This window comes from Zea mays, chromosome 6 (genome assembly GCF_902167145.1).
Source record: "Zea mays cultivar B73 chromosome 6, Zm-B73-REFERENCE-NAM-5.0, whole genome shotgun sequence".
Taxonomy (NCBI): domain Eukaryota; kingdom Viridiplantae; phylum Streptophyta; class Magnoliopsida; order Poales; family Poaceae; genus Zea; species Zea mays.
Genome location: NC_050101.1, coordinates 178,112,146 through 178,135,852, shown reverse-complemented (window position 1 = coordinate 178,135,852; position 23,707 = coordinate 178,112,146).

Sequence of the window (23,707 nt, the reverse complement as noted above, 5' to 3'; positions counted from 1 at the left end):
CGGGGGCGCGTGTCAGGATAAAGGTGTCAGGCCACCTTTGCGTTAAATGCCCCTGCAATTCGGTCAGTCGGTGTGGCGATTTAGTCAAGGTTGCTTCTGAGCGAAGCCAAGGCCTCGGGCGAGCCGGTGATGTGTCCGCCATAAAAAAGGGGGCCTCGGGTGAGACGGAAGTCTCTCGAGGTCGGCTGCCCTTGGCCGAGGCTAGGCTCGGGTGAAGCGTGATCGAGTCACTCGTGTGGACTGATCCCTGACTTAATCGTACCCATCAGGCCTTTGCAGCTTTATGCTGATGGGGGTTACCAGCTGAGAATTAGGCGTCTTGAGGGTACCCCTAATTATGGTCCCCGACAGTAGCCCCCGAGCCTCGAAGGGAGTGTTAGCACTCGCTTGGAGGCTTTTGTCGCACTTTTTTGCAAGGGGACCAGACTTTCTCGGTTGCATTTCGTTCCGGTGGGTGCGCGCGAGCGCACCCGCCGGGTGTAGCCCCCGAGGCCTCGGAGGAGTGGTTACACTCCTTCGAGGTCTTAATACTTCGCTCAACGCTTCGGCTGGTCTGGTCGTTCCCTCATGCGAACTGGCCGTAGCCCGGGTGCACGGTCGGGGCCCAAGCTCTCGGGCTGGTATGTTGACGCTGTCAACGATTTGGCCGGAGCCGGTTTTTGCGAGAGCAGCCCCCGAGCCTCTGCACAGGGCGAGAGGACGATCAGGGACAGACTCGACTTTTTACATACGCCCCTACGTCGCCTTTCCGCAAGGAGGAGGGGGGGAGTGCGCCATGTTACCCTCGATGGGCACCGAACATGGTGTCTCCGGTGAGCTGCAAGCGGGTAATCCGAGTGGACGTCCGTGCCCCGTTCGTTGGGGGTCGGCTAGGGGCCCAAAGGCACGCCCAAAAGTACTTGCGGGTGATTTGCCGGACCCGGTCCCCTGGCGACGGGGTCCGAGGGCTCGATGCCTCCCTCCGATGGGATTCCGTTACAAGATCGTTCCCGCTGGTCTCGGAAATGTCCTAGGGTACCTCGGGAGCGCAGCCCGAGCCTCGGTTATGTATCGAACGTACCCCTGGTCATCCCTCGCTCGGTGTCTGAGGCGACTGTGAACCCTTCGGGGGCCAGCCTTCGAACCCCTGATCAGTAATGGGCGCGGAGCCCGAGTAGCCTGAGGCGGCCATGGAGCCCTTCGGGGGGCTGGCCTTCGAACCCCTGACCAGTAGTGGGTGTCGGGCCCACGCGATCTGAGGCGACTGTTGAACCCTTCGGAGGGCCAGCCTTCGAACCCCTGATCAGTAATGGGGGGCTCGGAGCCCGGTTCCTTCGCGGAGAAGGATCCCATTCGGGGTATCCCCCTTTCCCGGTCCCTGTTGCAAGAGATAGAGAAAGAGGAAAACGGAAAAGGATACGAAATCGGACGACGTGGCGTACCTTTTCTGACGCGGTTATTACGGCGAAGGTGAAGCGTCGCGCGCTCCTCCTGCCAGAGGCGCCACGTGTCCCGCTGCGGAGTTAATGCGACGGGGCGAGTGGTTGGCGGGGCGGCCGTTGCGCGCGTGCGATCCGTTCGAGGAACGGGTCACGGGTGCACCGTCTCCACGCCGTGAGAGGAGGCTCTCTTGCTGTCCCGGGATGGGACGCGAGCTTGGCTGACGACGTGACCGCTGCGTCCGCCCGCCTGCCACCGCTATTACTGCCGGCCCACTTTCGGTCGCTTTGACCGACGCGCCAGTCTGGCGCTGTTGGGTCGCCTCGAGTCGCGGCATTGGCTCCGCAACCGAAGAGGCGCGATGGTGGCACAAGTGGCGGTGCGGTTGCTTGCATGCAGCAACTGGCGCACCGGTTGCTCGACGCGTGGGCCTGGGTCCCCAAGCTGACGTGTCAGAAGTTGGAGAAGCGCGTCCATCTGGCGCGGTTGCATGCCGCCTGCATGGCTGCCCGCCCCTTCTGCCCGTTGGTCTGGGCGAAAATGGGGGGTCGCTTGTAACCGCTGGACGGTCGTGCGCACCACGCGCGGCGGTTTGGCCTCTTCTGCCCTGAGCCGGCTTGCATGACATGCGGGACCCACCCCCCGAGTCGCAGGGGGGGCCTTGGAGTGTGTTGGAGAAGACTCAGCCCGTGGCACCTGGGGGCGCACGTAGGGAGAGTTGCCTTTAAAAGGAGGGAGACTCCTTTCGGAAGGCAACCATGTCTTCTTCCTCCCTTAAGCGTCGTGTCTTCCCATCTTCCAAGCCCCCGGATGGGGGGTATCCGCCGCCTTTCCGCCTCCTCGTTGGAGGAACGCAACTCCATGGGAGTTGGTACCTTTCAGCCATCGTTCGGCTTCAAGGATTTTCATCATGCAGCCCGGTCGCACCCCTCCGCCGGCGGTCACCTGAGATGGCGACCTCCGGCTTGATGGTGGGGGAAAGCGAGCCGGGCTGCGGCCTCTTCCCCTCCCTCAGCCTCAAGGATTTTCATCACCAGGGCTGGGGAGGGGAGTGCGCAGAGTTGAGGTCGGCCCCTGCGCGGGCGGCGGCCCGCCCCTTCACTCAGTGATCGGAGGGAAAGGCGGCCGTCGTCCGCGGCGCTGGCAGCTGCAGCGTGCCTGGCTTTCAGGCGCGAGTGGCTTCGGAGCCGCTCGCGGTGCCGGCATCCGCCACGGCAGCTTGAAGAGGTTCTGCTGCCGGCGAGATAGCCGGGGCCGGCCACGGGCTGACCTCCAACTCTACGGCCTTCTGCCCGTCCTTGCTTTATGAGTTTCGGCATGGGCGGGGGCCTCCTGGCAGCGGCATCTAGCCCGAGGTCGGCGTTGCCGCTGCTTGGTCCCTCGGAGCAGAAGGCGTCGTCGTCGCCGCTGCCGGAGCAGGTGACGGCGCACCATTCGTCGGCCTTCCGTTGCTCCGCAGGCCTTCCCCCTCAGAGTGGGGTCGTTCGTGCCTGCGGAGGGGGGAACCGGAGTTCCGTTCGTAATGGCACTTCGAGTGCCGGTGTTTTTTGTTCGTTGCGGCTGTCGGGGCCTGAACATGTATGTAATTTCGGCACGGAGCCGTGTTTTTCCTCATTTTCGAGCACTAAGTCTCGCCTGTTGATTATCTGAACCGCTTTACCAAGCATGAGTCGCCCCGTGTCAAGGTGACGGGTGAGGTATCCGTATCCCGGAGGCGTAGGAATCCCTCGGCCCGTTCGGCCTTGTTGTCTGGGGCTCCTCTAGCTTAGTTAAAGGGACCCCTCGGCCGCCCTTCGGTGGACCGAGGCCAGGGGTAGCGATATCAGTATGAACAGAGGCGGAGTTGGCTCGAGAATGGGAACCTGGTTGGCCGGAGCCTAGCCGTGTTGTCCGTCAGCGGAGCCGACGCCAAAGTCGATCAGTCGAGGCCTCGGGTCGGGCTGGCGTCCTTGGAAGCCGACTGACCGAGGCCCCAGGGGTAACCGGTTGAGCCGCCTGCTCGGGCCGGATTCCCGGAGGAGTTCCTGGACCGCGTCGCCGCCCGAGGCTGGGTCGGACTTTGCTGAAGACGTCGTCGATGCCGAGGGTGCTACGGCTCCCTTTGGCGTGAAGACCCGAGCCTGCAGGATCAGATCATCTTGTAGCGTGTGCTTTCCGCGGCCGCCGAGGCCAGAAAAACACACCCTCGCCGTGCTTGCGAAGCTGCGTCTTTTTTTTCCTTGTTTCGAGCATCTAGACTCTGTCGGTAACAGGGATGTTTGTGTGAGCGAGAGTTGCTTTTCGCGGAAGGGACGAGTGAGGTATCCGTATCCCAGAGGCGTGGGAATCCCTCGGCTCGGTCGGCCTTGCCGCTTACGCGTACTTTCACCCGTCCATGAGGCCCTGTCCCTGACTTAGTCGAGAAAGCTTGAAGGACTGCTTCGGCAGGAGAGCTTCCGAACGTGATGACTTGTTTGGTCCACGGAGTCGCTTTATCCGAGCGCAAGTTACTTATCGCAGAAGGTGATGAGTGAGGTATCCGTATCCCGGAGGCGTAGGAGTCCCTCGGCTCGGTCAGCCTTGGCTGCTTACGTGTACTTCGTCGTTTCCAGGATCCGCTTTCCGAAGTAGTCAAGAAGCACGAAAGAAATCCTGCTAAAAAGAGATCCTTTTTCGAGGAAAAATTCGACGCAGAGGGGGTCTCCCCCCTTTTAGCCCCCGAGGGAGGGTCGGGCTTTGCCGAGGCTAGGCCGACCCTTCCTTGACGACTAAACTTTGCGTAGGTGCGAGGTATATGAACAACTTGAAAGCATCTTAAGGGTAGAAGCGACGTAGCTGTTTGATGTTCCAAGCGTTGCCGTAGATCTCGCCTTGATTGTTGGCCAGCTTGTATGTTCCGGGCTTCAGAACTTTGGCGATGACGAATGGCCCTTCCCAGGGGGGCGTGAGCTTGTGCCTCCCCCGGGCGTCTTGCCGCAGCCGAAGCACCAGGTCGCCCACCTGGAGTTCTCGGGACCGGACCCCTCGGGCGTGGTAGCGTCGCAGGGACTATTGGTACCGCGCCGAGTGTAGTAAGGCCCTGTCCCGAGCTTCCTCCAGCTGGTCCAGCGATTCCTCTCGGCTAGCTTGGTTGCTTTGTTCGGCGTAGGCCCTTGCCCTTGGGGAGCCGTATTCTAGGTCAGTGGGCAAGATAGCTTCAGCCCCGTAGACCAGGAAAAACGGCGTGAAGCCCGTGGCACGACTCGGCGTCGTCCTTAGGCTCCAGACCACCGAGGGGAGTTCCTTCATCCACCGCTTGCCGAACTTGTTAAGGTCGTTGTAGATCCGAGGCTTGAGCCCTTGTAGTATCATGCCGTTGGCACGCTCTACTTGCCCATTCGACATGGGATGAGCCACGGCAGCCCAGTCCACCCGGATATGGTGATCCTCGCAAAAATCCAAGAATTTTTTGCCGGTGAACTGGGTGCCGTTGTCGGTGATGATGGAGTTCGGGACCCCGAAGCGATGGATGATGTTGGTGAAGAATGCCACCGCCTGCTCGGACCTGATGCTGTTCAGGGGTCGGACCTCGATCCACTTGGAGAATTTGTCGATGGCGACCAGCAGATGCGTGTAGCCCCCGGGCGCCTTCTGCAAGGGACCGACGAGGTCCAGACCCCATACAGCGAAGGGCCAGGTGATGGGTATTGTCTGCAGAGCTTGAGCGGGCAGGTGTGTCTGCTTCGCATAGAATTGGCACCCTTCGCAGGTGCGGACAATTCTAGTGGCGTCAGCCACCGCCGTTGGCCAGTAGAAGCCTTGCCGGAAAGCATTTCCGACAAGGGCTCGGGGCGCTGCGTGGTGGCCGCAAGCCCCCGAGTGTATTTCTTGCAGCAGTTCCCGACCTTCGGCGATGGAGATGCATCGCTGGAGGATGCCCGAGGGGCTGCGATGGTAGAGCTCCGCTTCGTCGCCCAGCAAGACGAATGACTTGGCGCGTCGCGCTACCCGCCGAGCCTCGACTTGGTCGAGGGGTAGCTCTCCTCGACGGAGATATTGCAGGTACGGGGCCTGCCAATCTTGATCTGGCGTGGCCCCGCTCTGCCCTTCCTCGACGTTCAGTGCCTCGCCTTCGGGGGCCGAGGGTACCTTGGGCTGAGCCGAGGGTACCTCGGGCTCGGGCGCGTCGTCGAGCTTGACGGAGGGTTGATGAAGATCCCGGGAGAAGACGTCCGGGGGGACTGTCGTTCGCCCCGAGGCTATCTTAGCCAGCTCGTCTGCGGTTTCGTTGTAGCGCCGAGCGATGTGGTTGAGCTCGAGCCCGAAGAACTTGTCTTCCAGGCGCCGAACCTCGTCGCAGTAGGCCTCCATCTTCGGGTCGCGGTAGTGGGAGTTCTTCATGACTTGGTCGATGACGAGCTGCGAATCACCGCGGGCGTCGAGGCGTCTGACCCCTAGCTCGATGGCGATCCGCAATCCGTTGACCAGAGCTTCGTACTCGGCCACATTGTTGGACGCCGGGAAATGGAGGCGCAGCACGTAGCGCAAGTGCTTTCCGAGGGGCGAGATGAAGAGCAGGCCCGCGCCGGCCCCCGTCTTCATCAGCGACCCGTCGAAAAACATGGTCCAGAGCTCCGGTTGGATCGGAGTCGTTGGCAGCTGGGTGTCGACCCATTCGGCCACGAAATCCGCCAACACCTGGGACTTGATGGCCTTCCGAGGGGCGAACGAGATCGTTTCGCCCATAATTTCCACCGCCCACTTTGCGATCCTGCCCGAGGCCTCTCGGCACTGGATGATCTCCCCCAGGGGGAAGGATGACACCACAGTTACCGGATGAGACTCGAAGTAGTGCCGCAGCTTCCGCCTTGTCAGGATCACAGCATACAGCAGCTTTTGAACTTGTGGGTAGCGGATCTTAGTCTCGGACAGCACTTCGCTGATGAAGTAGACCGACCTCTGAACGGGCAATGTATGCCCTTCCTCTTGCCTTTCGACCACAATCGCGGCGCTAACCACCTGAGTGGTTGCGGCGACGTAGACCAAGAGGGCTTCTCCGTCCGCCGGGGGCACCAAGACAGGCGCCTTTGTAAGGAGCGCCTTCAGGTTGCCGAGGGCTTCCTCGGCCTCAGGGGTCCAAGCGAAACACTCGGCCTTCCTTAAGAGGCGGTACAGAGGCAGACCTCTTTCGCCGAGGCGTGAGATGAAGCGGCTCAGGGCCGCGAGGCATCCCATGACCCTCTGTACCCCTTTTAAGTCCTTGATGGGTCCCATGCTGGTGATGGCCACGATCTTCTCCGGGTTGGCTTCGATGCCTCGCTCGGAGACGATGAACCCTAGGAGCATGCCTCGGGGCACCCCGAAGACACACTTCTCAGGATTAAGCTTGACTCCTTTCGCCTTGAGACACCGGAATGTCACTTCAAGGTCGGAGAGGAGGTCGGAAGCCTTCCGTGTCTTGACTACGATGTCATCGACGTAGGCCTCGACTGTGCGACCGATGTGTTCGCCGAACACATGGTTCATGCACCGCTGTGTAACGCCCCGAATTTTTGCAGTTGAATTTTTTCTTTTCTTTACTCGCCAAAATTCGGGCGTTACCTTTCCTTTTCTTTTTCCCTCGCTAAACCTTGACCTTTTCCAAAGTTCTAGCGGGATTCGGTTTGGATTTCCCGTGTAAGAAAAACCCTAAATGCTTTATGTTGCTCGATGCACCATGCCGAACCTTGCATTTCCTTTGATTGCTTTGAAAGTGCAAATGCATTCATGTAGAAGGATCGGATTTCGAAAATGTTTTCTTTCTCTTTTCTTTCTCTTTTCTCTCTCTCTTTCTCTCTCCTCCTTTTTTTTCTCTCTCCCGCGCCGTGGGCCGACCCCGGCCGGCCCAGCCGCCCCTGCGCGCCCCCCCCTGGGCCCAATAGGCCCAACCGCCCCCCCCCACCTCCCCTTTTTCCCCAAACCCTCTCCCTCTCCCTCTCATTTTCTCTCATTTTCTCTCCCTCTCCCTAAGCCGCCGCCCCTACCCCTGCCCTAAGCCGCCGCCGCCCCCTGCCCAACCGCCGCCCTCGGCCGCCCCTGCCGCCGGCCGCCCCTCGCCGTCGCGCCCCTCCCCGGTGAGCTCCCCCTCCCCCTCTCCTCCCTCCCCCGTCCCCTCTCCCCTCTCCCCATGGCCGGTTCGGCCGCCTCCCTGCCCGCCGGTTCGGCCGCCCCGCCCCCGGCTCGGCCGCCCCCTGCGCCGCCTCCCTGCCCGCCGGTTCGGCCGCCCCCCCCCCCCGGCTCGGCCGCCCCCTGCGCCGCCCCCTGCCCCGCCGGTTCAGCCGCCCGCGCCCGCGCCCCGCCTAGGGCCGGTTCAACCGCCCTAGGGCCGGTTCAACCGCCCCCCCCCCTTCTGTTTTTTTATTTTTTTTATTTTATTTTATTTACTTTCTGTAATCATAATTACTGTATTTTAAGTAGGCTAATCACTGTTCATGCTATGGGAAAATAGGAAGTGTAATTTAAAATTCCGTTATGCTATTGATGCACGTAGTTAATTGTTTACCCTGTGCAATGTTGATCAACTAAAAGTGATTAGGTTTCCATTAGTGTATATGTAACAGAATTCTTTTGTTAAAAACCAATTGTGTCATTAGTGCATAAGATTTAACCCCCCCTGCGAGACCTTTCCCGTTTCTTTCTAACCACAACAAATGCGTTATCGAATGTCATACTTGATGCATATTCGCTTTATTTGTTATCTTGTATGGTGTACTGTTCTTTTGTATTAAATATGTGGATGTATGTATGTATGTTTGCGCTCGCATAGAGAACGATCCGGTCGAAGAGCCCGAGGAATTCGCAGGAGAAGCCCCTGAGCAGCAGTCGTTTGGTGGAGGCAAGTGTCCTTTGACCTATCTATGTCCTATTCATTCTTTAATTCACCTCCCGCTTTACACATTTATACCTAAGGATTGACTAGCTTTTGTTATCCATGTCCTTGTTTACCTATTTGGATCGGATTATTACTACTTAGTCTGATGCTATTGCTCAACTCTAATCAATGAACATGATGTGACTATCTATGATACGCTGTTTTCCCGTTCTTCTTTATGATTATACTTGTGGTTTTCAAGGGGACTCGAGCGGTTTCTCGAGTGCCTCTCCGTAAGGACCTGTTCTATGGATGACCGCCCGGGAAAACAGTGCAACCATGAGGGTGGAATGGGGTGCCCTTAGCTGAATAATTAGAGGATCCGGGGTGTAGTTCACTTAGCCGTCGTGCCGTCAATGGGGCTCGGTGTATGCGGCTCGCTCTGCCAAGTTTGGGTTCGCCCCTTGGGGAGGAGTGCGGTGCATTTAGGAAACCTAACGGGTGGCTACAGCCCCGGGGAATCTTTGTAAAGGCTTCGTAGTGATGCCCTGCTGGATCACCTTGGTAGTGATCAATGGAGAGTCATGATCTCCGGGCAGAATGGGAATCACGGCTTGTGGGTAAAGTGCACAACCTCTGCAGAGTGTTTGAAAACTGATATATCAGCCGTGCTCGCGGTTATGAGCGGCCAAGGGAGCTCCAGTGATTAGTGGTACTTGATCAGAGATATTGTGGTACAGGTGGTTATGAGATTGATGGTTCCGGTTATGATTATGGTATTGGTAAGTGGTATTCTTTCCGTTTGGAAAGGATACATTGGGTTAATAACTTGGGTTAATGTTAAAACCTGGCTTTCTACTAGTAAGTAATAACCTGACCAACTAAAAGCAACTGCTTGACTTATCCCCACATAAAGCTAGTCCACTACAGCCAAACAGGATACTTGCTGAGTATGTTGATGTGTACTCACCCTTGCTCTACACACCAAACCCCCCCCCCCCAGGTTGTCAGCATTGCAACCACTGCTCAGGCGAAGATGAAGCTGTGGAAGGAGACTTCCAGGAGTTCCAAGATTACGACGAGTTCTAGGTGTGGGTTAGCGGCAACCCCCAGTCGGCTGCCTGTGAAGGCCGCGTTATCTACGTTTCTTTTCCGCACTTTGATTTATTGTAAGAACTATATGGACGTCTCAGACGTATGATGTAATCGACTATTATTTCCCCTTTTAATACTATTTTGAGCACTGTGTGATGATGTCCATATTATGTAACTGCTGTGTACGTGAATAACTGATCCTGGCACGTACATGGTTCGCATTCGGTTTGCCTTCTAAAACCGGGTGTGACATAAGTGGTATCAAAGCCGTGCTGACTGTAGGACCGCTAACCTAGAGTAGAATGGTCGTTCTAAGGATTATAGACCTCTGTCTCTTCCTTGACTTTGATATCCCTTCAAAAGTTGGTCCTACTGACCAAACCTATGTTCTACTATATATTATACCTTGCTGAAAATCATGTTTTATTCTAATCCTTCATCTACTTATGATTCATTATTTGCTGGTCATATTAATTCTGTTCTCCCCCTTTTGCTTGCGATGTCTTTTGTAGATGGCTCGACTTAGACACACTGCACGAAAGTCAGTCATCCCCTTCTTACCCTCCCGCCTTGCTGAGCGTCCGCTTCGCCGTCCCGTGGCCGGACAGTCCAGCCACTTGGAGAGACTACACCACCGCCTGCGTGAGGAGCAGGAGCGTCGACGACAGGAGCAGCGGAGCTCTTCCCTCTCGCTCCACCAGGAGATAGAGTCTGTGAGGAGCTGCTCCCCTGTGCTTTCTCTGGAGCCGCCCCCTGCACCACCACTGGGCGCCCCAGCTTCTGGAGTAGCTGCTGGAGGAGACCCAGACGACGGAGATGGCGACGACAGCTCGAGCCACGACACCGACTTCTCTGCTAATCCTGAGCCGGAAGGATGGGTTGCTCGACCCATCACTCGCGACGCTGCTCGCGGGTGTCACTTCCACGATGCGCTCGACACCCTGCTACGTCGGGCATTTGACCGACATACTTGGTCCGTCGAGTATCGCTGTGTGGTCTACCAGCATAGTCGCGGGGTCTACCCGGACCGCTGGGAGGCGACTTGCTTGGTGCGCTGCCCGGAGGACAGTCTCCAGGGTGCAGAGGCCTGTTCAGAGCACTATTCTATCTCTGAGCGGGACTCAGCTGAGGCAGCCATGCAAGATGCTGCACGGCGTGCGCTTTCGCACTACTGCTCGGTTTTCGGTGGGGCAGCTGACGGCCTTGACCTGAAGTATTACCCCCGCCGTTCATCTGGCAGCACAGGAGGCGTGATTGTCTCACCTGTCGGTGAGGGCAATCCTAGGTTGAGCAGCACAGTCAACCTAGCCGCCGTGCTAAACACGGAGCTGGACCATGCACTAGACGAGCTGAGTAGGGCTCGTGCTGAGATCGCCCTGCTGCGGGCTGAGCGCGCGGAACGTCGTTTTCTGGACGGTGGATCCCCCGCTCCCGTTGGGACTCAGCACCCGTACCGCTCACCTCAGCGTGGACACCAGTCTTATGGCAATCCCGCCTGCAAGACCAAGATCAACCTAGAACCATAGATCGTTAGAGTTGGATCTTGTAATTAATACGAAATATATACATGGAAGCTTCAGTCTTAGCGTTAGTCTCGATCTTAGTTAGTTTTAGTTAGACAGGGTAGTTTGCTATATCCTGTGCATCTATGTTTGTCATGATGAACTATGTTTGGTTTGGATCTTTGTAATGATTGTCACCAGAGTGTGGGTATCCCCTGCATTTTGGTTTACATACTATGTCAATAAAGTTAGTTATATAGTTGGGAAACCCATTATTCTCCTTTCCTCTTTATCTGAGAAGCTGTGTGGTCTGTGTTGGAGATCAGTGAAGATGCTCATCTGTTCAGTGCTGTTGGAGAATTCTATACTCTTTTCTTATGCTGCAAGCTTTGCCAGATCAGTTCTGATGTGTGGTTGCGTTCTGCAGATGTCAGAGAACAGGCGTAGAGGAGGAAGGCGTGCTCAGCAGGAGCGAGCCGCTCCGCAGGATGAGGTGCCCCAGCAGCAGCACCTGCCGCCCCCGCCCCCGATGTCGATTGAGCAGATGTTTCTGATGCAGACTCAGGCAGTTCAAGCTATCGGTCAGACTTTGGCCGCCATTCAGCAGCAGCAGCAGCAGCAGCAGCAAGCACCACCCCAGCCTCAGATGCCTCAGATGCCTAGAGATAAGCGTGCTGAATTCATGAGAGGTCATCCACCAACGTTCGCTCACTCTTCTGACCCCATGGATGCTGAAGATTGGCTGCGCACTGTGGAGCGGGAGTTGCATACCGCTCAGTGCGATGACAGGGAGAAAGTTCTGTATGGTCCCCGTCTGTTGAGAGGAGCAGCCCAGTCATGGTGGGAGTCTTACCTCGCCACCCATGCCAACCCCGACACCATCACCTGGGAAGAATTCAGATGTAGCTTTCGTCAGTACCATGTGCCTGCAGGTCTGATGACAGTGAAGAAGGAGGAGTTCCTGGCCCTTAAGCAAGGGCCATCGTCTGTCAGTGAGTATCGGGACAGGTTTCTGCAATTGTCTCGCTACGCTCCCGAAGATGTCAATACCGACGCCAAGCGACAGTACCGTTTCCTGAGAGGCTTGGTTGACCCTCTGCAGTATCAGCTGATGAATCACACCTTCCCGACATTCCAGCACCTGATTGACAGAGCAATCATGACAGAAAGGAAGCGTAAGGAGATGGAAGATCGTAAGCGCAAGATCAGTGGACCCCAGCCTGGAAGCAGCAGCCGTCCCCGTTTCTCAGGCAATCAACCTCAGCAGTTCAGGCAGAACCAGCGTCCACCTCAGCAGCGTCAGCAGTATCAGCAGTTCCAAAGGCAGTATCCTCAGCATCAGTACCAGAACCGTCAGAGCAATCAGTCAGGAGGTCAGTTTCAGAAGCAGAATCAGCAAGCACCTCGTCTTCCTGCCCCAGCAAATCAGCAGAACAGTCAGGCAGCACCAGCTCAGGTTGGAAACAGGGCATGTTTCCACTGTGGAGAGCAAGGCCATTGGGTGATGCAATGTCCGAAGAAGGCAGCCCAGCAGCAGTCAGGCCCCAATGCCCCAGCAAAGCAGAATGTGCCTCAGCCTGGAGCAGGCAATCGCTCTCAGCAGCGCTATAATCATGGAAGATTGAATCACTTGGAGGCTGAAGCAGTTCAGGAGACCCCCGGCATGACAGTAGGTATGTTCCCAGTCGATTCCCATATTGCAGAAGTGTTATTTGATACTGGAGCAACACATTCTTTCATTACTGCATCATGGGTAGAAGCACATAATCTTCCAACTACTACCATGTTAACCCCCATTCAAATTGACTCAGCCGGTGGTAGAATTCGAGCTGATAGCATTTGTTTAAATGTAAGTGTGGAAATAAGGGGGATAGCGTTTCCCGCCAACCTTATAGTAATGGGTACTCAGGGAATAGATGTCATCCTAGGGATGAATTGGTTAGATAAGTATCAGGCAGTTATCAGTTGTGATAAAAGGACCATCAAGTTGGTGTCCCCACTAGGAGAGGAAGTGGTGACCGAGTTAGTCCCGCCTGAGCCAAAGAAAGGAAGTTGTTATCAGACAGCTGTCGATAGCAGTGAAGCAGACCCAATTGAAAGTATCAAGGTTGTGTCCGAGTTCCCAGATGTGTTTCCAAAGGATTTACCGGGTATGCCACCAGAGCGGAAAGTTGAGTTTGCTATAGAGCTTCTTCCTGGAACCGCCCCTATCTTCAAGAGAGCTTACAGAATATCTGGACCAGAGTTGGATGAACTTAAGAAGCAGATTGATGAGCTGTCAGAGAAAGGTTACATCCGGCCAAGCACCTCGCCTTGGGCCGCCCCTGTCCTATTTGTGGAAAAGAAAGATGGCACCAAGAGGATGTGTATTGATTATCGAGCTTTGAATGAAGTCACGATCAAGAACAAGTATCCCTTGCCCAGAATAGAAGATCTGTTCGACCAGTTGAGAGGAGCCAGTGTGTTCTCCAAGATCGATCTGAGGTCAGGTTATCATCAGCTCAGGATCCGACCTTCGGACATTCCGAAGACGGCATTCATTACCAAGTATGGTTTATATGAGTTCACAGTGATGTCTTTTGGTTTGACCAATGCGCCAGCATTCTTTATGAACTTGATGAACAGTGTATTCATGGATTATCTTGATAAGTTCGTGGTGGTATTCATTGATGACATTCTGGTTTATTCTCAAAGTGAAGAAGAGCATGCAGATCATTTGAGGATGGTGTTGCAGAGATTGCGAGAGCACCAGTTGTATGCAAAGTTGAGCAAGTGTGAGTTCTGGATCAGTGAAGTCCTGTTCTTGGGTCACATAATCAACAAAGAAGGATTGGCTGTGGATCCGAAGAAAGTGGCAGACATTCTGAACTGGAAAGCGCCAACAGATGCTAGAGGAATCAAGAGCTTCATTGGAATGGCCGGATATTATCGGCGATTCATTGAAGGGTTTTCGAAGATTGCGAAGCCAATGACAGCGTTGCTAGGCAACAAGGTTGAGTTCAAGTGGACCCAGAAATGCCAAGAGGCCTTTGAAGCGCTGAAAGAGAAGTTGACAACAGCGCCTGTCCTAGTCTTGCCTGATGTGCACAAGCCCTTCTCGGTGTATTGTGATGCTTGTTACACAGGTTTGGGATGTGTGTTGATGCAAGAGGGAAGAGTTGTGGCTTACTCGTCCCGACAGCTGAAGGTTCATGAGAAGAATTACCCAATCCATGATCTAGAGTTGGCAGCAGTGGTTCACGCACTGAAGACATGGAGGCACTATTTGTATGGACAGAAATGCGATGTTTACACAGACCACAAGAGTCTGAAGTACATATTCACTCAGTCAGAATTGAACATGAGGCAACGAAGATGGTTAGAATTGATCAAAGACTATGAGTTGGAGATTCATTACCATCCAGGCAAAGCAAACGTAGTGGCAGATGCTTTGAGCAGAAAGAGTCAAGTCAATCTGATGGTTGCTCGCCCGATGCCTTATGAGTTGGCCAAGGAGTTTGACAGGTTGAGTCTCGGATTTCTGAACAATTCTCGAGGAGTCACAGTTGAATTGGAACCTACCTTGGAGCGCGAAATCAAAGACGCGCAGAAGAATGATGAGAAGATCAGTGAGATTCGGCGATTGATTCTAGAAGGCAAAGGCAAAGATTTTCGAGAAGATGCAGAAGGAGTGGTATGGTTCAAAGACCGCTTGTGTGTTCCCAATGTCCAGTCTATTCGGGAGTTGATTCTTAAGGAAGCTCATGAGACAGCCTATTCGATTCACCCTGGCAGTGAGAAGATGTATCAGGATCTGAAGAAGAAATTCTGGTGGTACGGAATGAAAAGGGAAATCGCAGAGCATGTGGCTATGTGCGATAGTTGTCGAAGAATTAAGGCAGAACACCAGAGACCAGCTGGATTGTTGCAACCGTTGCAGATCCCTCAGTGGAAATGGGATGAAATTGGTATGGATTTCATAGTCGGATTGCCTCGCACTCGAGCCGGCTACGATTCCATTTGGGTAGTAGTGGACCGCTTGACCAAGTCAGCCCACTTCATACCTGTCAAGACCAACTACAACAGTGCAGTATTGGCAGAATTGTATATGTCTCGGATCGTTTGTCTTCATGGTGTGCCAAAGAAGATAGTGTCAGACAGAGGAACGCAGTTCACCTCTCATTTCTGGCAGCAGTTGCATGAAGCCTTGGGCACGCATCTGAATTTCAGTTCAGCTTATCACCCGCAGACAGATGGTCAGACTGAAAGAACCAATCAAATTCTTGAAGATATGTTGAGAGCCTGTGCATTGCAAGATCAGTCCGGATGGGATAAGAGATTGCCTTATGCAGAGTTTTCCTATAACAACAGTTATCAGGCCAGTTTGAAGATGTCACCATTTCAGGCGCTCTATGGAAGGAGTTGTAGAACTCCGTTGCAATGGGATCAGCCTGGAGAGAAGCAAGTGTTTGGGCCAGACATTTTGCTTGAAGCCGAAGAGAACATCAAGATGGTCCGAGAGAATCTGAAGATAGCGCAATCAAGGCAGCGAAGCTATGCAGACACAAGAAGAAGAGAGCTGAGTTTCGAAGTCGGAGACTTTGTCTATCTGAAAGTGTCACCGATCAGAGGAGTCAGAAGATTCGGAGTGAAAGGCAAGCTAGCACCCCGCTACATTGGTCCGTATCAGATTCTTGCAAGACGTGGAGAAGTGGCTTATCAGCTCAGTTTGCCAGAGAATTTGTCTGCTGTGCATGATGTCTTTCATGTGTCTCAGTTGAAGAAGTGCTTGCGTGTGCCAGAAGAGCAGTTGCCAGTGGAAGGTCTTGAAGTCCAGGAGGACTTGACCTACGTTGAGAAGCCAGCTCAGATCCTTGAGGTTGCAGATAGAGTCACCCGAAGAAAGACCGTCAGAATGTGCAAAGTCAGATGGAGTCACCACTCTGAGGAAGAAGCAACCTGGGAGCGTGAAGATGATCTGATGGCCAAGTACCCGGAGCTCTTTGCTAGCCAGCCCTGAATCTCGAGGGCGAGATTCTTTTAAGGGGGATAGGTTTGTAACGCCCCGAATTTTTGCAGTTGAATTTTTTCTTTTCTTTACTCGCCAAAATTCGGGCGTTACCTTTCCTTTTCTTTTTCCCTCGCTAAACCTTGACCTTTTCCAAAGTTCTAGCGGGATTCGGTTTGGATTTCCCGTGTAAGAAAAACCCTAAATGCTTTATGTTGCTCGATGCACCATGCCGAACCTTGCATTTCCTTTGATTGCTTTGAAAGTGCAAATGCATTCATGTAGAAGGATCGGATTTCGAAAATGTTTTCTTTCTCTTTTCTTTCTCTTTTCTCTCTCTCTCTTTCTCTCTCCTCCTTTTTTTTCTCTCTCCCGCGCCGTGGGCCGACCCCGGCCGGCCCAGCCGCCCCTGCGCGCCCCCCCCTGGGCCCAATAGGCCCAACCGCCCCCCCCCCACCTCCCCTTTTTCCCCAAACCCTCTCCCTCTCCCTCTCATTTTCTCTCATTTTCTCTCCCTCTCCCTAAGCCGCCGCCCCTACCCCTGCCCTAAGCCGCCGCCGCCCCCTGCCCAACCGCCGCCCTCGGCCGCCCCTGCCGCCGGCCGCCCCTCGCCGTCGCGCCCCTCCCCGGTGAGCTCCCCCTCCCCCTCTCCTCCCTCCCCCGTCCCCTCTCCCCTCTCCCCATGGCCGGTTCGGCCGCCTCCCTGCCCGCCGGTTCGGCCGCCCCGCCCCCGGCTCGGCCGCCCCCTGCGCCGCCTCCCTGCCCGCCGGTTCGGCCGCCCCCCCCCCCCCCCCGGCTCGGCCGCCCCCTGCGCCGCCCCCTGCCCCGCCGGTTCAGCCGCCCGCGCCCGCGCCCCGCCTAGGGCCGGTTCAACCGCCCTAGGGCCGGTTCAACCGCCCCCCCCCCCCCTTCTGTTTTTTTATTTTTTTATTTTATTTTATTTACTTTCTGTAATCATAATTACTGTATTTTAAGTAGGCTAATCACTGTTCATGCTATGGGAAAATAGGAAGTGTAATTTAAAATTCCGTTATGCTATTGATGCACGTAGTTAATTGTTTACCCTGTGCAATGTTGATCAACTAAAAGTGATTAGGTTTCCATTAGTGTATATGTAACAGAATTCTTTTGTTAAAAACCAATTGTGTCATTAGTGCATAAGATTTAACCCCCCCTGCGAGACCTTTCCCGTTTCTTTCTAACCACAACAAATGCGTTATCGAATGTCATACTTGATGCATATTCGCTTTATTTGTTATCTTGTATGGTGTACTGTTCTTTTGTATTAAATATGTGGATGTATGTATGTATGTTTGCGCTCGCATAGAGAACGATCCGGTCGAAGAGCCCGAGGAATTCGCAGGAGAAGCCCCTGAGCAGCAGTCGTTTGGTGGAGGCAAGTGTCCTTTGACCTATCTATGTCCTATTCATTCTTTAATTCACCTCCCGCTTTACACATTTATACCTAAGGATTGACTAGCTTTTGTTATCCATGTCCTTGTTTACCTATTTGGGTCGGATTATTACTACTTAGTCTGATGCTATTGCTCAACTCTAATCAATGAACATGATGTGACTATCTATGATACGCTGTTTTCCCGTTCTTCTTTATGATTATACTTGTGGTTTTCAAGGGGACTCGAGCGGTTTCTCGAGTGCCTCTCCGTAAGGACCTGTTCTATGGATGACCGCCCGGGAAAACAGTGCAACCATGAGGGTGGAATGGGGTGCCCTTAGCTGAATAATTAGAGGATCCGGGGTGTAGTTCACTTAGCCGTCGTGCCGTCAATGGGGCTCGGTGTATGCGGCTCGCTCTGCCAAGTTTGGGTTCGCCCCTTGGGGAGGAGTGCGGTGCATTTAGGAAACCTAACGGGTGGCTACAGCCCCGGGGAATCTTTGTAAAGGCTTCGTAGTGATGCCCTGCTGGATCACCTTGGTAGTGATCAATGGAGAGTCATGATCTCCGGGCAGAATGGGAATCACGGCTTGTGGGTAAAGTGCACAACCTCTGCAGAGTGTTTGAAAACTGATATATCAGCCGTGCTCGCGGTTATGAGCGGCCAAGGGAGCTCCAGTGATTAGTGGTACTTGATCAGAGATATTGTGGTACAGGTGGTTATGAGATTGATGGTTCCGGTTATGATTATGGTATTGGTAAGTGGTATTCTTTCCGTTTGGAAAGGATACATTGGGTTAATAACTTGGGTTAATGTTAAAACCTGGCTTTCTACTAGTAAGTAATAACCTGACCAACTAAAAGCAACTGCTTGACTTATCCCCACATAAAGCTAGTCCACTACAGCCAAACAGGATACTTGCTGAGTATGTTGATGTGTACTCACCCTTGCTCTACACACCAAACCCCCCCCCAGGTTGTCAGCATTGCAACCACTGCTCAGGCGAAGATGAAGCTGTGGAAGGAGACTTCCAGGAGTTCCAAGATTACGACGAGTTCTAGGTGTGGGTTAGCGGCAACCCCCAGTCGGCTGCCTGTGAAGGCCGCGTTATCTACGTTTCTTTTCCGCACTTTGATTTATTGTAAGAACTATATGGACGTCTCAGACGTATGATGTAATCGACTATTATTTCCCCTTTTAATACTATTTTGAGCACTGTGTGATGATGTCCATATTATGTAACTGCTGTGTACGTGAATAACTGATCCTGGCACGTACATGGTTCGCATTCGGTTTGCCTTCTAAAACCGGGTGTGACACGCTGGTACGTCGCGCCCGCGTTCCTCAAACCGAACGGCATGGTGACATAGCAGTACATGCCGAACGGCGTGATGAAAGAAGTCGCGAGCTGGTCGGACTCTTTCATCCGGATCTGGTGATACCCTGAGTAGGCATCGAGGAAGGACAGGGTTTCGCACCCAGCGGTGGAATCCACGATTTGGTCGATGCGAGGCAGAGGGTAGGGAACCTTCGGACATGCTTTGTTGAGACCAGTGTAGTCTACACACATCCGCCATTTCCCCCCTTTCTTCCTCACAAGCACAGGGTTGGAAAGCCATTCGGGATGGAATACCTCTTTGATGAACCCTGCTGCCATTAGCTTGTGGATCTCTTCGCCAATCACTCTGCGCTTCTCCTCGTCGAATCGGCGCAGAGGCTGCCTGACGGGTCGGGCTCCGGCCCGAATATCCAGCGAGTGCTCGGCGACATCCCTCGGTATGCCGGGCATGTCCGAGGGACTCCACGCAAAGACGTCGGCGTTTGCGCGGAGAAAGTCGACGAGCACTGCTTCCTATTTGGAGTCGAGCCCGGAACCGATCTGGATCTGCTTGGTGGTGTCGCCACTGGGGTCGAGGGGGACGGCCTTGACCGTCTCCGCTGGCTCGAAGTTGCCGGCATGGCGCTTCACGTCCGGCACCTCCCTGGAGAGGTTTTCCAGGTCGGCGATGAGGGCCTCGGACTCGGCGAGGGCCTCGGCGTACTCCACGCACTCCACGTCGCATTCGAACGCGTGTTTGTACGTGGGGCCGACGGTGATGACCCCGTTGGGGCCCGGCATCTTGAGCTTCAGATAGGTGTAGTTGGGGACGGCCATGAACTTCGCGTAGCAAGGCCTCCCTAGCACGGCGTGGTAGGTTCCTCGGAACCCGACCACCTCGAACGTCAGGGTCTCCCTTCGGAAGTTGGAGGGTGTCCCGAAGCAGACGGGGAGGTCGAGTCGCCCGAGGGACTGGACGCGCTTCCCAGGGATGATCCCGTGGAAGGGCGCAGCGCCTGCTCGGACGGAGGACAGATCGACGCGCAGGAGCTTGAGGGTCTCGGCGTAAATGATGTTGAGGCAGCTGCCCCCATCCATCAGGACCTTGGTGAGCCTGACATCGCCGACAACGAGGTCAACGACGAGCGGGTATTTCCCCGGGCTCGGCACATGGTCGGGGTGGTCGGCCCGGTCGAAAGTGATGGGCTTGTCGGACCAGTCTAGGTAGACTGGCGCCGCCACCTTCACCGAGCAGACCTCCCGGCGCTCTTGCTTGCGGTGCCGAGCCGAGGTATTCGCCGCATGCCCTCCATAGATCATGAAGCAGTCGCGGACCTCGGGGAACTCTCCTGCTGGGTGATCTTCGTTCTTGTCGTCGTCGCGGGCCCTGCCACCCTCGGCGGGTGGCCCGGCCCTGTGGAAATGACGCCGAAGCATAACACACTCCTCGAGGGTGTGCTTGACGGGCCCCTGATGGTAGGGGCACGGCTCCTTGAGCATCTTGTCGAAGAGGTTTACACCTCCGGGGGGCTTCCGAGGGTTCTTATACTCGGCGGCGGCGACAAGGTCCGCGTCAGCGGCGTCGCGTTTCGATTGCGACTTCTTCTTGCCTTTCTTCTTGGCGCCGCGCGGAGCAGACGCCTCGGGAGCTTCTTCCGATGGGCGGCCCTGGGGCTGCTTATCCTTTCGGAAGATAGCCTCGACCGCCTCCTGGCCAGAGGCGAACTTGGTGGCGATGTCCATCAGCTCGCTCGCCCTGGAGGGGGTTTTGCGACCCAGCTTGCTCACCAGGTCGCGGCAAGTGGTGCCGGCGAGGAACGCGCCGATGACATCCGAGTCGGTGATGTTGGGCAGCTCGGTGCGCTGCTTCGAGAATCGCCGGATATAGTCCCGGAGCGACTCCCCTGGCTGTTGCCGGCAGCTTCGAAGGTCCCAGGAATTCCCGGGGCGCACGTATGTGCCCTGGAAATTGCCAGCGAAGGCTTGGACCAAGTCGTCCCAGTTGGAGATCTGCCCCGGAGGCAGGTGCTCCAACCAGGCGCGAGCAGTGTCGGAGAGGAACAGGGGGAGGTTGCGGATGATGAGGTTGTCGTCGTCCGTTCCACCCAGTTGGCAGGCAAGGCGGTAGTCCGCGAGCCACAGTTCCGGTCTCGTTTCCCCCGAGTACTTCGTGATAGTAGTCGGGGGTCGGAACCGGGTCGGGAATGGCGCCCGTCGGATGGCCCGACTGAAGGCCTGCGGACCGGGTGGTTCGGGCGAGGGACTCCGATCCTCCCCGCTGTCGTAGCGCCCCCCACGCCTGGGGTGGTAGCCTCGGCGCACCCTTTCGTTGAGGTGAGCCCGACGGTCGCGTCGATGGTGCTCGTTGCCGAGGTGGCCCGGGGCCGCAGGCGCGGTGTTGCGCGTGCGCCCGGTGTAGACCGAGGCTTCCCGCATGAATCGGGAAGTCGCGGCATGAGGTTCCGAGGGATATCCTTGCCTTCGGGATGCGGTGCTCTCGGCCCGCCGGGCCGCAGCGCCTTCCAGGAGATTCTTGAGTTCTCCCTGGATTCGCCGACCCTCGGTGGTTGACGGCTCCGGCATCGCGCGGATGAGCAATGCTGCGGTTGCCAGGTTCTGACCAACCCCGCTGGATGCGGGCGGCGGCCTGATCCTGACATCGTTGGCGACGCGGTGCTGGAGACCTTGGGGCAGGTGACGTATTTCTCCGGCCAGGGGTTGGCCCACCCATGCCTGTCCGACGTCCCGACGGATCGGCTCAAGCGCTCCTGTTCCCTCGTTGAGCCTGGCCTGCGCCTCGCGGACTTGCTCGAGTTGTGGGTCGTAACCCCCTGCCGGAGCGGGGACCACAGCTAGCTCCCGTGGGATGTCGGCGCGAGGCGCTGGCCTAGGGAGATCATCATCCTCCGGCATGCCAAGATGGTTACCTTCGGAGGGATTCCCTAGCTCGATGTGGAAACATTCGCGACTTGGGCCGCAGCTCTCGTCGCCAAGGCTGCGGCTTCCATCGGAACAGTCGGATAGGCAGTAGTCACATGCGGTCATGAAGTCCCGCACGGCACTGGGGTTGCCAAGTCCGGAGAAATCCCATCCGATGCTGGGATCGTCATCTTCCTCGGACCCAGAGGGCCCGTAGGTCGAGACGTCCGTCAGCCGGTCCCAAGGCGACCGCATACGCAACCTCGGCGGGGTTGCACTCGCCTCAAGGAGAGTGCCCGCCAAAACGAGGTCGTTTGGCGGGTTGAGGCCGAGTCGAAATGACGCAAGATGGGAGTTAGTCGGTACCTTTTTGTCGACGAGGAGCGACGTAGTCACATCGGGGACTGGTTGCACCGTCATCTCTGGTTCGAGGGCGACGTCCTGCAGGCTTTCCGCGAGCGCGCCGGCGTCGTCTTCTTGCTCGGGGTCAGCGTGCCGCGGGGGGACGGCGCTTGCCTCCGTCTTGAACGCGAGGTCGACATCCGGCGTGCCTTCCGTCGGGGCGTCGGGGGCGTCGATTCGCTCGACGGCCGACGAAGCGCGGCCTCCCGCCTGGCCTTGACGGCCTCGCCTCCTCCTCCGTTGGCGGGGGAGAGAACGGAGCGAGCCAGAATGTTGCTCCTCCACCACGCGGGGAAGACGTCGTCGATTCCGCCGCCGGCGGGCGGGTTGTCGGCCGCCATTGTCGTAGTCGCGCGGCGGTGGAAGAAGTATCATGTCGTAGCTGCCGTCGAAGGACATGAACTCAAGAGTCCCGAAACGAAGCACCGTCCCGGGCCGGAGAGGTTGCTGGAGACTGCCCATCTGGAACTTGACGGGGAGCTGTTCGTCAGCACGCAGCAGGCCCTACCTGGCGCGCCAACTGTCGGCGTTTCGAGACAGGGGGGTCCCTAAGCCGACGAGTGAGTGTGCTGCGTGCCCCAGCCCAGATGGGTCGAGCGCGTGGGCGAGCGCGAAGGGGGTAGAGGCGAGGTGGCCGGAGTCGAGCGTGAGAGAGGTGGAAGTCCCGCGGCCTTCGTGTTCGTCCCGCGCCCAGGTCAGGTGCGCTTGCAGTAGGGGGGTTACAAGCGTCCACGCGGGTGAGGGAAGCGAGCGGCCCCAAGAGAGCGCATGTCCCGTCCTCGGTCCCGCGCGGCCAACCTTCTCTGAGAAGGCCCTGGTCCTCCCTTTTATAGTCGTAAGAAGAGGATCCAGGTGTACAATGGGGGGTGTAGCAGAGTGCTACGTGTCTAGCGGAGGGAGAGCTAGCGCCCTAGGTACATGCCAATGTGGCAGCCGGAGAGATCTGGGCACCCTGCTGGCGTGATGTCGTGGCTGTCGGAGGTGCAGCGGAGCCTGGCGGAGGGACAGCTGTTGGAGCGGTCGAGTCCCTGCTGACGTCGTCCTGCTTCCGTAAGAGAGCTGGGGGCCGCCGTCGTCATAGAGCTCGTGGAGCGCCATCATTGCCCCTCTCGGCGGAGCTGGCCGGATGAGACGCCGGTCTTGTTCTCCGTGACCCGAGTCGATTCGGGGTAGGATGATGATGGCGCCTCCTGTTGACGTGGCGGTCTGTGCCCTAGGCAGGGCGACGTGGGGGTTCCTCCGAAGCCGAGGTTGAGTCTGCCTCCCGTTGCCGTGGCCGAGCCCGAGCCAAGGGGTCGGGCGAGGCGGAAGTCGTTCGGCCGAGGCCATGGCGGAGTCCGAGCCCTGGGGTCGGGCGAAGCGGAGTTTCGTCGTCTTCCGGGTCTTAGCCCGAGTCCGAGCCCTGGGGTCGGGCGGAGCGGAGTTCGCCGTCTTCCGGGTCTTAGCCCGAGTCCGAGCCCTAGGGTCGGGCGGAGCGGAGTTCGCCGTCTTCCGGGTCTTAGCCCGAGTCCGAGCCCTGGGGTCGGGCGGAGCGGAGTTCGCCGTCTTCCGGGTCTTAGCCCGAGTCCGAGCCCTGGGGTCGGGCGGAGCGGAGTTCGCTGTCTTCCGGGTCTTAGCCCGAGTCCGAGCCCTGGGGTCGGGCGGAGCGGAGTTCGCCGTCTTCCGGGTCTTAGCCCGAGTCCGAGCCCTGGGGTCGGGCGGAGCGGAGTTCGCTGTGGCGCCTTTGGCAAGGCCTGACTGCCTGTCAGACTCACTCTGTCGAGTGGCACTGCAGTCGGAGTGGCGCAGGCGGCGCTGTCCTTCTGTCAGACTGGCTAGTGGAGCGGTGGAGTGACGGCGGTCACTTCGGCTCTGCCGGGG